Source organism: Suncus etruscus, chromosome 3 (assembly GCF_024139225.1).
Source record: "Suncus etruscus isolate mSunEtr1 chromosome 3, mSunEtr1.pri.cur, whole genome shotgun sequence".
In the NCBI taxonomy this organism is placed as follows: domain Eukaryota; kingdom Metazoa; phylum Chordata; class Mammalia; order Eulipotyphla; family Soricidae; genus Suncus; species Suncus etruscus.
The window spans coordinates 72,532,772-72,548,083 of record NC_064850.1 but is presented as its reverse complement, the minus strand read 5'-3'; the positions used below and the strand labels follow the sequence as shown (position 1 = coordinate 72,548,083).

The 15,312-nt window shown below is 37.8% G+C and overlaps 1 pseudogene; it reads left to right on the top strand.

Moving 5' to 3' along the window:
* Positions 1-220: 220 nt before the first annotated feature.
* LOC126005261 (uncharacterized) lies at positions 221-341 on the top strand (annotated as a pseudogene).
* The last annotated feature ends 14,971 nt before the right edge of the window (positions 342-15,312 follow it).

The window sequence follows — 15,312 nt, the reverse complement described above, 5'->3', positions numbered from 1 at the left end:
GAAAAGAACCTTAAAGCAAATGATCAGACAATAGAAAAAAAAACTCAAAGAATGTGAACAGATTAAAATAGAAAATAGAAAAAAGAAGAAAGCCTGTCTAGAGTACAGGCCGGTGTGGGGAGGGAGGAAGGACACTTGGGATATTGGTTATAGGAATGTTGCGCTGGTGAAGGATTTATATAAAAAATAAATCAAAAAAAAAAAAGAAAAGAAAAGATAAGGCCTCCCAATTCTTACCACAGGCTGTATTCTTTACACTGACTGTATAGAAAGAGGAGGTACAGTAAATGCACCCCATATACACCGTTTGCCTGGTGTGTATTGTGAATTGGGGGATAATAATAATAATAATAATAATAATAATAATAATAATAATAATAATAATAATAATAATAATAATAATAATAGAAGTCTTTGATAAACTCAACAGAAACAACATAAGAATCATTGGAGTCCCAGAGACCCAGGAAGAAAATCCCCAGGAAGAATCAACAGTCAAGGACACCATTACAGAGAAATTCCCAGAGCTAAAGACTGCATGCAACCAAATCCTGCATGCCCAAAGAATACCAGCTAAAAGAGACCTGAAGAAAAGCACCCCAAGACACATCCTTAGCACAATGATAAATTCCATAGATAGAAACAGAATATTGAAAGCAGCAAGATCAAAAAGGGAAATTACATTCAAAGGAGCATCCATAAGATTTACAGCAGACATATCACAAGAAACCCTCAAGGCCAGAAGGCAATTGTGGGATATAGTGACAAAACTCAACAAAATGAAAACTTCACCTATAATGTATCCAGCCAGACTCACTTTCAGTTTTGAAGGAAGTATACATAGCTTCACAGATAAACAGCAGCTCAAAAACTTTACAGACTCAAAACCAGCCTTAATAGATAAACTGAAAGGTCTACTTTAAAACAAGACAGACCTAAAGATGCATCAAACTTCCACACGAAGTTGGCTCTAAATCCCATGATAATTAAATCTCTCTATGTTAGTGAAATTAATTAACCCCATTAATTAACCACCAGTTAAGAGACACAGTGGCAAAAGGATTCAAAAAGCTGAATCTGCAGCCTACAAGAAACAAATCTGAATAGTCAGAACAAACGAACTCAAAATAAAAGTTGCAAGCAACATCAGGAAGGAAGAAGGGGGCTTACATAGATAGCTTAATGACACAGCTTATAAAATTAGAAAATTATTAACAAAATTTTGAACCCAAAATAAGTAGGCAGAGGGAAATAACAAAGCGTAGAGCAAAAATTAATGAAGTGGAAACCCAAAAAACAATCTGAAAGATCAATGAAAGTAAAAGTTGGTTCTTTGAAAAAATAAACAAAAAAAACCGGCTAACCTTTGCAAAAGCTGGCTCCCTGTGTGTGACACCAGGCAGGGAAAATCCGCAAAAGTACACCGGCCCAGTGGGGCTCAGCTGTGAAAGACTGTGAGTGTGACCTGTCTATGTCTGTCTACTGTCCTCTTGCGTGAAACTCTTGCGAGTGGGGCAAAAAGAGGCTCAGAGGAGCACGGCTCCGCTTCGCTACGCGGCCGTGCACTCTTTCTAAGGAAAGAACTCCATTGCAACAAGAAGGAAAAATCACACTAAGAACGGCGCTATATCACAGAAGCAAACATTTCTCTCTGGACTGTCTTCTCTGTTGCATGCTCGGGCCTAAGATTTGACCCAGTGTGAGGCTTCATCCACGGAGGACTCCCCTCCCTTAGAGGCAAGTCAGCCCATCCAGAAAGGGAGGAGCCAGAGGAGTGTGCTGCCTACATCATATAGACAATGAATACCACTACAACACGTAGAAAAACCCACAATACAAGTGTGACAATGGGGAAACAACGCAGGCCAGCATCAGACATAGAGAATGAAGATGACAATTCTGAGGACCAGATAATGACTGAACAACTAATCAACCTCTCAGATAAGGACTTTAGACTAGCAATATGGAAGGTGCTCAACAGACTCCAAGAAACCATGGATCGAGTTGAACAGAACACTAATAAGAACCAAGAAAATATGAAGGCAGAAATGACAAAACTCCAAACTGAAATAACATGTCAACTAACAGGACTGAAAAAGTCAGTAAACAAAGTGAATGACAAAATGGATAAGCTCTGGGACAGGGTATCAGAAGCTGAGAATAGACTTGGTGCTGTGGAAGATGAGATACATAACAATTCCATACAGCAGGAGAGATTGGACAAAAAACTTAAAGCAAATGAGCAGACAATGGAAAAATTACTCAAAGAATGGGAACAGACGAAAATAGAAGTCTATGATAAGATCAACAGAAACAACTTAAGAATCATTGGAGTCCCAGAGACCCAGGAAGAAAATTTCCAGGAAGAATCAATGGTCAAGAACATCATTAAAGAGAAACTTCCAGAGCTAAAGAATATATGTGATCAAATCCTGCATGCCCGAAGAGTACCAACCAAAAGAGACCCCAGAAAAACCACCCCAAGACACATCCTAGTCACAATGACAAATCCCACAGATAGAGACAGAATTCTAAAAACAGCAAGATCAAAAGGGGAAATCATGTTCAAGCAAGCTTCCCTGAGATTTACAGCAGACCTGTCACCAGAAACGCTCAATGCCAGAAAGCAGTGGTGGGATATTGTGACAAGACTGAATGAAATGAATGCTTCACCCAGAATACTACACCCAGCAAAACTCACTTTCCGGTTTGATGGAAGAATACATGGTTTCACAGACAAAAAACAGCTCAGAAACTTCACAGACACAAAACCAGTCTTAAGAGAAAAACTGAAAGACCTAATCTAAGACAAGACTACCCAAAAGACACACCAAATTTTGAAATAAAGATGGCGTTAAATCCCAGGACAATTCTTTCTCTCAACGTCAATGGACTAAATGCACCAGTTAAGAGACACAGAGTGGCTAAATGGATCAAAAAACTCAATCCAACCTTCTGCTGCCTACAAGAAACGCACCTGAATAGTCAGAACAAACATAGACTCAAAATAAAAGGCTGGAGAAAAGTTATCCAAGCAAACAACACCCATAAAAAAGCTGGAGTGGCCATACTAATATCAGATAATGCAAACTTTATACTCAGGAAGGTTGTAAGGGACAAAGACGGACATTTTATATTAATCAAGGGGTACGTAGAGCAGGAAGAATTCACTCTCCTAAACATATATGCACCGAATGAGGGGCCAGCAAAATATTTAATACAACTGTTGACAAATCTGAAAAATAATATCAACAACAACACAATAATTGTGGGGGACCTTAACACGGCTTTGTCAACACTGGACAGGTCAACCAGACTGAAACCCAACAAGAATATACTAGACCTGAGGAGAGAAATGGAAGAAAGAGGCCTAGTGGATATATATAGGACACTCCATCCTCAGAAACCTGGATACACATTCTTCTCCAATGTACATGGGACATTCTCCAGGATAGACTACATGCTGGCACATAAAACATACCTCCATAAGATCAAGAGGATAGAAATTTTGCAGACTACGTTCGCTGACCACAAGGCTCTGAAATTATTTGTGAACTCCAAAGGGACTCAGAAGAAACACTTTAACACCTGGAAGTTAAACAGCCTCATGCTCAATAACCAGTGGGTCCGAGATGAAATCAAGGAGGAAATCAAAAGGTTCCTGGAAACAAATGACAATAAAGACACAAACTCTCAGAACTTATGGGACACAGCAAAAGCAGTACTGAGAGGAAAATTTATAGCTTTGCAAGCACACATCAGGAAGGAAGAAGGAGCTTACCTGAGTAGCTTAATGACACAGCTAATAGAACTAGAAAATGCTCAACAAAAGGACCCAAGAATAGGAAGACAGAAGGAAATAACAAAGCTGAGAGCAGAAATCAACGAAGTGGAAACTCAAAAAAAAACATCTAACCCCATCAAAAAATGGGGAGAAGAAATGAACAGACACTTTGACAAAGAAGAAATACACATGGCCAAAAGACACATGAAAAAATGTTCCACATCACTAATCATCAGGGAGATGCAAATCAAAACAACGATGAGATACCACCTCACACCCCAGAGAATGGCACACATCACAAAGAATGAGAATAAACAGTGTTGGCGGGGATGTGGAGAGAAAGGAACTCTTATCCACTGCTGGTGGGAATGCTGTCTAGTTCAACCTTTATGGAAAGCGATATGGAGATTCCTCCAAAAACTGGAAATCGAGCTCCCATACGATCCAGCTATACCACTCCTAGGAATATACCCTAGGAACACAAAAATACAATACAAAAACCCCTTCCTTACACCTATATTCATTGCAGCTCTATTTACCATAGCAAGACTCTGGAAACAACCAAGATGCCCTTCAACAGACGAATGGCTAAAGAAACTGTGGTACATATACACAATGGAATATTATGCAGCTGTCAGGAGAGATGAAGTCATGAAATTTTCCTATACATGGATGTACATGGAATCTATTATGCTGAGTGAAATAAGTCAGAGAGAGAGAGAAAAACGCAGAATGGTCTCACTCATCTATGGGTTTTAAGAAAAATGAAAGACACCCTTGTAATAATAATTTTCAGACACAAAAGAGAAAAGAGCTGGAAGTTCCAGCTCACCTCAGGAAGCTCACCACAAAGAGTGATGAGTTTAGTTAGAGAAATAACTACATTTTGAACTGTCCTAATATTGAGAATGTATGAGGGAAATGTTGAGCCTGTTTAGGGTACAGGCGGGGGTTGGGTGGGGAGGAGGGAGATTTGGGACTTGGGTGATGGGAATGTTGCACTGGTGATGGGTGGTGTTCCTTTTATGACTGAAACCCAAACACAATCATGTATGTAATCAAGGTGTTTAAATAAAAAAAAATTAAAAAAAAAAAAGAGTGATGAGTAAAAAAAAAAAATGCTTCATGTCAACAGGGCTATGTCTCACTGATTCATAACTATGTCAAGAGTGCTCATAAAAATATTCAAATGTAGTAGATGCTCAATAAAAGTGTTTTAAATAAATAAAAAAAAACAATCCGAAAGATCAACGAAAGCAGAAGTTGGTTCTTTGAAAAAATAAACAAGATTGATAGACCACTGGCAAACCTAACAAAGAAAGAGAGAGAGAGAAACTTGATAACTCGTATCAGGAATGAAAAAGGAGAGATCACTACTGATATGACAGAGATTCAAAGGGTAATCAGAAACTACTTTGAAAAACTCTACGCCACTAAAAATGAGAACCTGGAAGAAATGGATAAATTCTTGGACTCTTATAATCTTCCACGGTTGAAGGAAGAGGATGTAGCATATCTAAACACCCCCATCACCATTGATGAAATTAAAACAGTAATCAAATGTCTGCCGAAAAACAAAAGCCCAGGTCCAGATGGATTCACTAATGAATTCTATCAAACTTTCCAAGAGGAACTACTGCCAATCTTGGCAAGACTCTTTCATGAAATTGAACAAACAGAAACACTTCCAAATAGCTTTTATGAAGCCAACATCACCTTGATACCTAAACCAGACAGAGACGCTACCAAAAAAGAAAATTACAGACCAATATCACTGATGAATGCAGATGCAAAGATCCTCAACAAAATCCTGGCAAATAGGATTCAATGCCTCGTTAAGAAGATCATCCACTATGATCAAGTAGGTTTCATCCCAGGAATGCAAGGCTGGTTTAACATCCGTAAATCTATCAACATAATACACAACATCAATAACAAGAAAAATAAAAACCTCATGATCATATCAATAGATGCAGAGAAAGCATTTGATAAGGTCCAACACCCATTCTTGATCAAAACTCTCAGCAAGATGGGAATGGAGGGAACCTTTCTCAATATAGTGAAGGCCATCTACCACAAGCCAGTGGCAAATATTATCCTCAATGGAGAAAAACTGAAAGCCTTCCCTCTAAATTCTGGCACAAGACAAGACTGTCCTCTCTCACCACTCCTATTCAACATAGCACTGGAAGTACTTGCTATAGCGATTAGGCAAGAAAAGGATATCAAGGGAATCCAGATAGGAAAGGAAGAAGTCAAGCTCTCACTGTTTGCAGATGACATGATACTCTACTTAGAAAACCCTAAAGACTCTATCAAAAAGCTTCTAGAAACAATAGACTCATATAGCAAGGTGGCAGGCTACAAAATTAACACACAAAAATCAATGGCCTTTCTATATACCAATAGTAATAAGGATGAAATGGACATTAAGAAAACAACCCCATTCACAATAGTACCACACAAACTCAAATATCTTGGAATCAACTTGACTAAATATGTGAAGGACCTATACAAAGAAAACTATAAAACTCTGCTCCAAGAAATAAGAGAGGACACACGGAAATGGAAACACATACCCTGCTCATGGATTGGCAGGATTAACATCATCAAAATGTCAATACTCCTCAAGGCATTATACAGATTTAATGCCATCCCTCTAAAGATACCCATGACATTCTTCAAAGAAGTGGATCAGACACTTTTGAAATTCATTTGGAACAATAAACACCCTCGAATAGCTAAAGCAATCATTGGGAAAAAGAATATGGGAGGAATTACTTTTCCCAACTTTAAACTGTACTACAAAGCAACAATTATCAAAACAGCATGGTATTGGAATAAGGATAGGTCCTCAGATCAGTGGAATAGGCTTGAATACTCAGAAAATGTTCCCCAGAGATACAACCATCTAATTTTTGATAAAGGAGCAGGAAATCCTAAATGGAGCAGGGAAAGCCTCTTCAACAAGTGGTGTTGGCACAATTGAATAGCCACTTGCAAAAAATTAAACTTAGACCCCCAGCTAACATCATGTACAAAGGTAAAATCCAAATGGATTAAAGACTTCGATATCAGCCCCAAAACCATAAGATATATAGAACAGCACATAGGCAAAACACTACAGGACATTACAGGCATCTTCAAGGAGGAAACTGCACTCTCCAAGCAAGTGAAAGCAGAGATTAACAGATGGGAATATATTAAGCTGAGAAGCTTCTGCACCTCAAAGGAAATAGTGCCCAGGATACAAGAGCCACCCACTGAGTGGGAGAAACTATTCACCCAATACCCATCAGATAAGGGGCTAATCTCCAAAATATACAAGGCACTGACAGAACTTTACAAGAAAAAAACATCTAACCCCATCAAAAAATGGGGAGAAGAAATGAACAGACACTTTGACAAAGAAGAAATACGCATGGCCAAAAGACACATGAAAAAATGTTCCACATCACTAATCATCAGGGAGATGCAAATCAAAACAACGATGAGATACCACCTCACACCCCAGAGAATGGCACACATCACAAAGAATGAGAATAAACAGTGTTGGCGGGGATGTGGAGAGAAAGGAACTCTTATCCACTGCTGGTGGGAATGCTGTCTAGTTCAACCTTTATGGAAAGCGATATGGAGATTCCTCCAAAAACTGGAAATCGAGCTCCCATACGATCCAGCTATACCACTCCTAGGAATATACCCTAGGAACACAAAAATACAATACAAAAACCCCTTCCTTACACCTATATTCATTGCAGCTCTATTTACCATAGCAAGACTCTGGAAACAACCAAGATGCCCTTCAACAGACGAATGGCTAAAGAAACTGTGGTACATATACACAATGGAATATTATGCAGCTGTCAGGAGAGATGAAGTCATGAAATTTTCCTATACATGGATGTACATGGAATCTATTATGCTGAGTGAAATAAGTCAGAGAGAGAGAGAAAAACGCAGAATGGTCTCACTCATCTATGGGTTTTAAGAAAAATGAAAGACACCCTTGTAATAATAATTTTCAGACACAAAAGAGAAAAGAGCTGGAAGTTCCAGCTCACCTCAGGAAGCTCACCACAAAGAGTGATGAGTTTAGTTAGAGAAATAACTACATTTTGAACTGTCCTAATATTGAGAATATATGAGGGAAATGTAGAGCCTGTTTAGGGTACAGGCGGTGGTTGGGGGGGGGAGGAGGGAGATTTGGGACTTGGGTGATGGGAATGTTGCACTGGTGATGGGTGGTGTTCCTTTTATGACTGAAACCCAAACACAATCATGTATGTAATCAAGGTGTTTAAATAAAAAAAAAATTAAAAAAAAAAAAGAAATTACTCCTGCAAGTGCTCAGGGGAACCTATGGGATGCCAGAGATTGAACCCTGGTTGACTTCATGTAAGGTCAGAGTCCTCTCCACAGTACTATCACTCTGGCTCCCCCATTTGCCTATATATATACACACATAAAAAAAAAAGAAAAAATAAACAAGATTGATAAACCCCTAGCAAATTTCACAACTAAAGGGAGAGAAACTTAATAAACCATATTAGAAAAGGGGGAAGCCACTACAGATAATACAGAGATCTAACGAATAATCAAAGACTACTTTGAGAAATTCTGTGCCACTAAACATGAGATCCTGGAGAAAATGGGGAGAGGGAAAAAAAAAGACATTATTGTAATAATGCCCAGAGACTATAGAGATGAGGGCCAAAAAAGACTGGCTCACCTATGAAGCTCACCACAGCGTGGTGAATTAAATTAGAGAAATGACTACACTAAGAATTACCATGGCAATGTTGATGAGTGAGAGAAGTAGAATGCCTGTCTCAAATATAGGCAGAGGGTGGGAGAAGAGGGAGTAGGGGGGCACTGGTGGTGAGAATTTGCATTGGTGAAGGGGGGGGGTGTTCATTCTGAGGCCCAGATACAGCATGTTTGTAATCATGGTGCTAAATTTAAAAAAAAAATAAAAGTACTTTAATTTTAAAAAAAAAAGAAAGCTATGAATACCAAGTCAAAAGAAATTATGGATACACCAGCCACACAGTTGAAAGCTGGAAATCTCAGAAGGAGAGCAGGCAAGTCCCACCATACCAAAGCCATGCCTATTTACATTCATCATCCATAATCACCACTTCACCCCTACTTCACCCCTCCTCTAGGACTACCTGCAGAAACATCAATCTAAACAAAACTCAAGATTTTTTTGGACTGACATCACCAGGATTTTTTTTTTTGAGTGAATGTGGGCACTTTCTCCACCCTTGGACTTCTGGAAACCCTGGCATCGAAAACCACACACCACAAAAGCCACAGAATCAGCATTTGTGATAGAAGATCCTGGACTGTGCAGCTGCATTTGCTGCCAAACACCAATGCAAAATGTTTAAATACTGTAAATCCCATAGAAACATACCAATTTGGATGTCAATGTGTATCTGATCCTACCCAATGTTCATAAACAAAAGAAGTTACAGAATGATCAACTAGCAACAAGCGCTTTTTAAACCATCTGACAATGACTTGACCTCATTGTGAGATACAATAATTTTCACAAATTTACTTGTTGCTGTACTCTTTTCCTTCTCTCTCTTTCTTTCTTTCTTTTCTTTTATTTAGTTATTTATAATATCTTAATTTAAGCATCATAATTACAAACATGTTTATAGTTCGGTTTCAGTTATAAAAAAAGAGCAAACCCTTCACCAGTGCAACCTTCCCGAACCACTATGCCCCCATCTCCATCTCCCCACACACACCATGCCTGTATTCGAGAAAGGCATTCTATTTTTCTTTATTGTGTGATAGATGTTAGTGTAGTCATTTCTCTAACTAAACTCACCACTCTTTGTGGTAAACTTCATATCAAGGACTGGTCCTTCCAGGTCTCATCTCAATTATCTCTGGGTATTATTACAGTAATGTATTTTAGTTTTCTTAAATCCACATATCAGTGAGACTATTCTGTGTCTAGCTCTCTCCCTCTGACTTATTTCACTCAGCATAATATTTGACGTGTCCACCATGTATAGGAAAATTTCATGACTTCATTTTTCCTGATGGCTGCATAGTATTCCATTGTGTATATCTACCAGAGTTTCTTTAGTCAATCATCTGTTTTTGGACATCTGGGTTGTTTCCAGATTCTGGTTATTGTAAATAGAGCTGCAATAAATACAGGTGTGCAGTTTTTAATAAATTTGCTTTCACTTACCTGGAAAAAAATGTATTATGATCAACTATGTGATACATGGTCTTTAATAGAGAAATTTACATTTAAAAAATTGAAGAAATAAAGATAGTGATATAGAAATGTTGACACTCCCATGGTATCTGGTGGCAGGTATGGTGCTGTAACATTGTATGCCTATGACATCAATATTAATGCTATGTTAATTGTAATACTTTAAAAACTAATATACAGAGAATAAATATATGTATATTCTATCTCAACCATTAGTAGAAGATCAGAAATTGTAGAAGATACATTGATTTTTGAGGTAAAAAATTTTGGGGTTTTTTTTGGGGGGCCACACCCGTTTGACACTCAGAAGTCGCTCCTGGCTTGGGGGGCCATATGGAACGCCGGGGGATCAAACCACGGTCTGTCCTACTCTAGCGCTTGCAAGGCAGACACCTTACCTCTAGCGCCACCTTCCCGGTCCCTGAAGTAAAATGTAATAAGATTACTCAATGAATTTTCAAGTAATAGGGCATATATGTGGGGAATAGGGAATAGCACAAAATGGGGGAAAGAGATTGAAGTATGAAAGTCCAAGATTTCAAGTTTATGAGATATTTTTCCACAAGAGATTGTGAGTTATGTAATGTGTTATACAATAAATGCTGTCAAGCTTTCCACATTAGGGAAAATATGGTGGGTAGCATGGACTAACCTGTGAAAATCATGTACCTCATGCCATCTAAATATGTTTCACACTTTTTAGGAAGTTGTGATTTGTTTTTAATAGGAACTGTCCAGGAGGCAAAATTGGCGTAAGAGTTAGAAGATAAAAGAAAACGTCTGAGTTGGAGACACATATTCGATAATCTTAACTTTATATGTTTGTATTTAAGGACCCTGGTTATGAACATGTCCATAGTTAAATTTCAGTCACAAAATATACAACCACTTTCAGCTGTGTGACTTTCCCATCGCCAATGTCACCATTTGATTCTTTCTCCACCCTCAGCTGTCTTCAAGACAGACATTCTATTCCTCTCTCTCACTATCATTGTTGTGATAGTTTTTAATGTAGTTATTTCTCTAAACAAACTCACCACTCTTTGTGGTAAGCTTAATATCGAGGACTGGTTCTTCCAGGACTCATCTCAATTATCTCTTGGTATTATTACATTAATGTCTTCTAGTTTTCTTAAACCCCACAGATAAGTGAGACTATTCTCATGTTGTTTTGATTTGCATCTCCCTTATAATAAGTGATGTGGATCATTCTTTCATGTATCTTTTGGCCATTTGTATTTCTTCTTTGAGGAAGTGTCTATTCATCCCCCCCCCCATTTTGATGATATGAGGTGACTTTCTCTTGTTAAGTTCTGTCAGTACTTTGTATATTTTAGATATTAACCCCTTATTAGATGGGTATTGAGTGAATAGTTTCTTCTATTCTGTGGGTGGCCTTTGTATCCTAGTCACTATTTCTTTTGAGGTGCAAAAGCTTCTCAGTTTAATATTTGTTATCTCTGCTTCCACTTGTATGATCTGTGGTGTTTCCTCCATGAAGATGCCTTAAGTCTCAATGACATTATCTGTTTCTCTGACTTATTTTACTCAGCATAATAGTTTCCATATCCATCCATTTATTTAAAAAAAATCATGACTTTGGGGCCGGGTAGGTGGCGCTGGAGGTAAGGTGTCTGCCTTGCAAGCGCTAGCCAAGGAAGGACCGCAGTTCGATCCCCCGGCGTCCCATATGGTCCACCCAAGCCAGGGGTGATTTCTGAGCACATAGCCAGGAGTAACCCCTGAGCGTCAAACGGGTGTGGCCCAAAAACCAAAAAAAAAAAAATCATGACTTTATTTTTCCTGAAGACTGCACAGTATTTCATTGTGTATATGTACCACAGCTTCTTTAGTCAGTCATCTATTGTTGGACATCTGGTTTTTTCCAGATTCTGGCCATTGTAAATAGCACTTTAATGAATATAGGTGTGCAGAAGGCATTTTTGCATTGTATTTTTGTGTTCCTAAGTTATATCCCTAGGACTTATATAGCTGGATCATATGGGACCTCAATTTTCAATTTTTTGAGAAATCTCCATATTGTTTTCCATAAAGGCTAGACTAGACAGCATTCACACCAGCAGTGAATGAAAGTTCCTTTCTCCCCACATTCCTGCCAGCACTGGTTGTTCTTGGTTTTTGTGATGTGTGCCAGTTTCTCTGGCATGAAATGCTACTATGTTGTTGTTTTAATTTGCATCTCCCTTATGATTAGTGATGTGGAGCATTTTTTTATGTGACTTTTGGCCATTTATATTTATTCTTTGAGGAAGTTTCTGTTCATTTCTTCTCCCCATTTTTTGATGGGGTTAGATGACTTTTTCTTGTTAAGTTTTATAAGTACCTTGTATATCTTAGATATTAACCCCTTATCCAATTGGTATTGGGTGAATAGTTTCTTCCAATTTGTGGGTGGCCTTTGTATCCTATTCACTATGTTCTTTGAAGTGCAGAAGCAAAGGCAATTTGAAGACAAAGAGAGAAAAAATATAGTTTCTAAATGTCTTTAATTTGGTACTGAAATATCCAGGTAAAGGAAAATTAATCAAGGCTGTATATGCTTATAATACACACAGCAGAAAGGAAAATTAATTATAGGCCAATAAAAAATATACCATAACATGAATCTCAAAAATATTTCCAGTAATCTATGTAGGGGAGAAAATATCCCAGCAGGCCTGCTGGTAAAATATTTCTTGGAAAATATTAAAATTTCTCTTGTCATGATGTGACATTGATCCACTTTTTGAAGAATATCATGGGTATTTGTAGAGGGATTGTGTGAAATCTGTTCAATGCTTTAAGAAGAATTGCCATTTTAATTCTGTTAGTCCTCCCAATCCATGAACAGGATATGTGTCTCCATTTCCTTATGTCTTCTTTTATTTCTTGAAGCAGTAGTTTGTAGTTTTCTCTATATAGGTCCTTTATCTCTTTAGTTAGGTTGACTTCTAGGTATTTGAGTTTCTGTGGCACTAATATAAATGGGATTGTTATTGTAAGATCCATTTTCTCTCTATCATTATTTGTGTATAAAAGAGCCATTGATTTTTGCATGCTAATTTTGTCAACTGCCACATTAATATATGAATGTATTGTTTGTAGAAGCTTTTTGGTAGTCTTTAGGGTTTTCTAAATATAGTATCATGTCATCTGCAAATAGTGAGAGCTTGACTTTTTCCTTTTCTATCTGGATGCCCAATTTATTTTTCCTAATTGCTATGGCAAGCACTTCCAGTACAATGGTTAATAGAAATGGTAAAAAGGGGCAGCCTTGTCTTGTTCCAGATTTTAAAGGAAAGGCTTTTAGTTTATCACCATTGAGTATATTATTTACCATTGTTTGACTATATTGAGAAAATTTCCATTCATTCATATCCTATCTCTTGAGAGTTTTTATCATGAATCAGTTTTGGAATTTATCAAATAATTATCCTCACCTATTAATATGATCATATGTTTAATTTTTCTTTTGTTGATATGGTGTATGATGTTGATTGATCTGTGACCATTAAAGAATCTTTGCCTCTCTGGAATGAAACCCACTTGGTCATTGTGTATGATGTTCTTGATGAGACATTGGATCCTATTTGCCAAGATTTTGTTGAGAATCTTTGCATTTGTGTTCAGGTATAGTGTTCTGTATTTCTTTTTTTAGTATCTTTGTCTGATTTTGGTATCAGCCGCGTGCAAAGCAAATGCCCTACTACTGCACTATTGCTCTAGCCCCTTGTTTCATTGAGTTTATTTAAGTTATAATTTTATTTTTTAATTTTTATTTTGATCATATTGGTTTACATATCTTTCACAGTAGTATTTTAGGTACATATTAACATTGAATCAGGGGAATACCCATCACCAAATTTGTACTCCCCCCATCCCCATTCCCTTCCTGCAACCCATATCCCCCACTCTCACCCCCCCCCGGGCTGCTAGAGTAGATGGTCCCCTTGTTTCATTGACTTTTGTCATATATCCCACACTGCCTTTGGGCATTAATGGTTTCTTGTGACACATTTACTATAAATCTTAAGCATGTCCCTTTGAATGTAATTTCCATTTTTTATATTGAAGCTTTCACTATTCAGTCCCTATCTGTGGGATTCATCATTGTGACTAGGATGTGTCTTGGGGTGTTATTCTATCTCTTTTGGCTGGTACTCTTCAGACATGCAGGATTTGGTTGCATACACTCAGTTCTGAGTGTTTCTCTGCTATGATGCTCTTGATTGCTGATTCTTCACTGGGATTTTCTACCTAAATCTCTGGGATTCCAATGATTCTTATGTTGTTTTTGTTGAGTTTTTCAAACTCTTCTATTTTTGTCTGTTCACATTCTTTGAGCATTTTTTCAATGTCTGGTCTTTTTAAGGCTCTTTTTTATATATTTTTGTATGGAGTTGTTATGCATATCATCATTCAGCTCACTGATTCTATCCTCAGCCACTCTTACTCTATTGAAGAGGTTTTCAGGTGAAGTATTCATTTCGCATATCACATTTTTTTCAGTCCTATTATTTAAGTTTGGAGTTTTCTCATTTCTAATTGTATATTTTCTTGATTCTTATGTGTGGTTTGTTCAGTTAATTTCATCATTTCTTTGAGTCTACAGGAGACTCTATGTTTCTTCTCTAAAGTCTTATCTGAGGGGATAAATGGGTTGTAAGTACTTTTCAGGTCATCAGAGCTACCATCTTCATTCTCTAGGCATGGAAGATGCGTGCACTGTTTCCCCATTTCATGCTTGTAGTGTGGTGTTTTCTACCTTTTGTTATGGATTTCACTGAATAGAAGAAATACACAACTGTGGAACAGAATGGAGCAGCTGAGCAGCTGTGGCCCTCTACCTCAATCTTTCAATATGGGTTCTGCTCATGTGTGTTGATGTCTGCTCCATTAGCTGTGAAGGATTTGGCACTCTTTGGGGAGATGTTCATCTGGGAGCTTCTAGAAGGTCAAGACAGGATCAATATTAGCCTCATAAATGGTACTAAATGACGTTTACATGTGATGGCACCTAATCATATATGGGGGGGGAGTAAAAAAGTTGAAGAATTAAATCCATGGATGCACAAGATGAAAGAATTTATCTGTGAGACTGAAAAGAATGCACAGTCTGGGTTAAAGAAAGTTGTTCATGGAAGAAAATGAAAGAAGTGTTTCAAGTAAAGAGAAATCAACTGTGTTCAATACGGTATAGTATAAGATGAAGATTGAAAATGAATATGGTGGGGGGGCGGAGAGATAGCATGGAGATAGGGCATTTGCCTTTCTTGCA